Below are 2,976 nucleotides of genomic sequence, written 5' to 3'. Positions count from 1 at the left end.
TGTTCTACTTAATCTGTTAGGTATTGTGGTGATTATTATACTCAAGTACCAAACTTGTTAGGAATCAGCCTGGCACAGTGCAATGTACCTAGTAGGTACTCAAGGAGTGTTTGTTGAATAAGTGTATATGTCTACAGTATTTAAACCATAATTTTAAATATTCTTTGAGAGAAGAAGCCTAGTATGATGTACTCACATAGAGTTCATAGGTCTTAATCTTCAGAACATTGTTTACTTAAGAAACTTGATTGACATGCACAAAGTGTAGACTGACACCATTATAGAGACTGAATGATATGCCTCATAAAGTACCCCAGAGTTTGTCTGGAAGCCTGGACCATTTGGCTACTAAGAGAAAAATTTGCGTCTTAGCAACAATGAATTAACTGCAAACTTTTGGGAAAAACTTATGCCCTTTATCACAAGGAAGAAAGAATAGGCCAAGGGTGCTGGTTTAACAATTCCCTGTTAGAAAATGATAAAGTTTGTTTCATAAGCAAGGAGAATTCTAGTGAAAAGGAAATGACTTGCTTGAGGTCATGCAGCTAGCTAATGACAATAACAGGACTAGAACCGAGGTCTCCTGAATCCTGATTTGTTACTTTCTTACCACCATGGTCCCTAATAGCATGCGTCCTTCAAATGCGAGGTCAGTGGCCTCAATTTTGAATGCTTTCATATTATATTACTAACTATGAAAAGCAAACGCTTACCATTATTATGGTAGACAGAATAATGGCCTCCTGAAGAAGTCCACGTCCTAAAAAGCCTCAGAATCTGTGAATATGCTACTTCATATGGTAAAGGTGATTAAGTTAAACATTCTAAAATAAAGAGATTATCCTGGCTTATCTGTATGGGCCCAAAGTAATCACAAGAGTCCTTATAAGAGGAGTCAAGACTGTCAGTCAGAAAAGATATGCTGGAATTCCCTAGATGTTGGAAGAGGCAAGGAACAGATTTTAAAACCCTTGGAGCCTCCAGAAGGAACCAGTCCTGATGACACCTTGATTTTATCCCAGTAACTCATTTCAGAGTTCTGCCCTCCAAAACTGTATGAGAATCAATTTGTGTTGCTTTAAGCCACTAAATTTGTAGTAATTTATAGGAAACCAATACAATTTTCATTTTAAAACAGTTCTAATCTATTAATTTTTATTAGACTACTGAAGGTGGATAGGTGGTAGAAGAAATCCTTTTTGCTCTGTGGGTGGTCAAATATCTTCCACTTTGTATTTCAAAAGCTTTGTAATGTTTTGTGTTTATCATATTCATCTATTTTTGTCTCTTCTTTAGTCAAACTTTCTTTTTTTATATCCCATTCATATATTTCCTACTCCTATTTATGCAAACTGTTTTATAAAGAGCTTATTAGGTCACTTAGTGAGTCAGGGAGAGTCAAAATGGAAGCTTCTATTTGTGCCTTCCATCACAAACCTCCCACACATGTCTCATTCTTCCTCCCCTTCCTAATTCTTTCTTCTCTTTGTTTTTCTTGTTCTCAAGATACACCTTTTCTCTTGCACCTTCTTTTCTGTCCCTCTGCTCCATTTAATTCCATTTAATCATCTACTTTCTTCCTTTCTTTTTCTGTGGAGCTCTTTCTCATCCTGTTACATTTTTCAGTTTCCATCTGATCTTGCTCAAAATAGTCCACTTTCCCTACTTCACCTACACTCTCCAAAATTTCTCACCCAGTGGTTGAAAACCAATCAGAGAATTCAGAGATCCTCAGTTTGAAGGGATTTCAAAGATCATCTGTCTAACTCCCCATTCATGTTTGTTCATACCTCCTCCTTGATATATTTGACAAAACTTCACAGCTTCCGTAAGTTTTTTGTTTTGTTTTGTTTGTGAGGCATAGGCTCAGCCTTCACTTGAACACCCCCAGGATAGAGAGCTCATGCATCAGGAAATTCCAGACTGATTGGTTTAAAATTCTACTCTTGGGAGAGTTTGGAACTGCAATTAAGTTAGTTATTGTTTTGGTTTGGCGACTTGGCTTAGCAAAAGTGCCTCATTATGGGGTCTGTTGTTCCTTTTTAAGAGAGATTTACTACATGTATTAGTTTGCTTGGGCTGCTGTAACAAAATATCATGAACTAGGTGGCTCAAACAACAGAAATTTATTTTCTCACAGTTCTGGAGGCTAGAAGTCCAAGATCAAGGTGTCAGCAGATTTGGTCTCTTCTGAAGCCTCTCTCTTTGGTTTACAGATGGCTGCCTTCTTCCTGTGTCTTCACATGGCATTTCCTAGGTTTTCTGTCTGTCTGTCTGTCTGTCCTAATACCAACTGGGATTAGGGCCCACTTTAATGGCCACATTCTAACTTAATTACCTTTTTATAGGCCCTATCTCCAAATACAGTCACATACAGGATTTGGCCTTCAATGTATGAATTTTCTTGGGAAAAGGGACACAATTTTGTCCACAGTACCATGATTCTGATTTTATTTAAAAAATGCACATTAAAAAAAATGACTGGAAAGAAATGTAGTAGATCCGTGGTTTTGTGAGCAATCCTGAAGATTTACAATATGTGGTAATTAGTAAATAACTTTGCTGTGGTATAAATCTTAGTCATATGGCCCATCGAAGATGGCCTGTGACAAATACTCACTGGGCATCCTCATCTCATTGGGCTTCCTTATAATTCACTCATCATCTTGGATGCAGCAATTTTCATTAAGGGTTAAAAGAGTCACATCATTTTTATGGTGATCACATATCATAATTTATAGGGGAAGTATGCTACAAAGGTATTTACAAAATAGATGCTCTATCTCCCATAAATATATAAATAATAACAATATTAAAGGTTAAGAGAGGTTATTTGAGTGATGTGATAATGAGTTACTTTAATTGTATTGTTTTTTTTTTATGGCATTTACTATAATAAACACATATGACTTTTATAACTGGGAAACAAATTTTATTGTTTAAAAAATACTACATGGAAGCAACCGAAGTGTCCTA

Source organism: Pteropus vampyrus, unplaced genomic scaffold (assembly GCF_000151845.1).
Source record: "Pteropus vampyrus isolate Shadow unplaced genomic scaffold, Pvam_2.0 Scaffold101, whole genome shotgun sequence".
Taxonomy (NCBI): domain Eukaryota; kingdom Metazoa; phylum Chordata; class Mammalia; order Chiroptera; family Pteropodidae; genus Pteropus; species Pteropus vampyrus.
The sequence above is the reverse complement of the archived record's forward strand: the minus strand, read 5'-3'. Positions refer to the sequence as shown.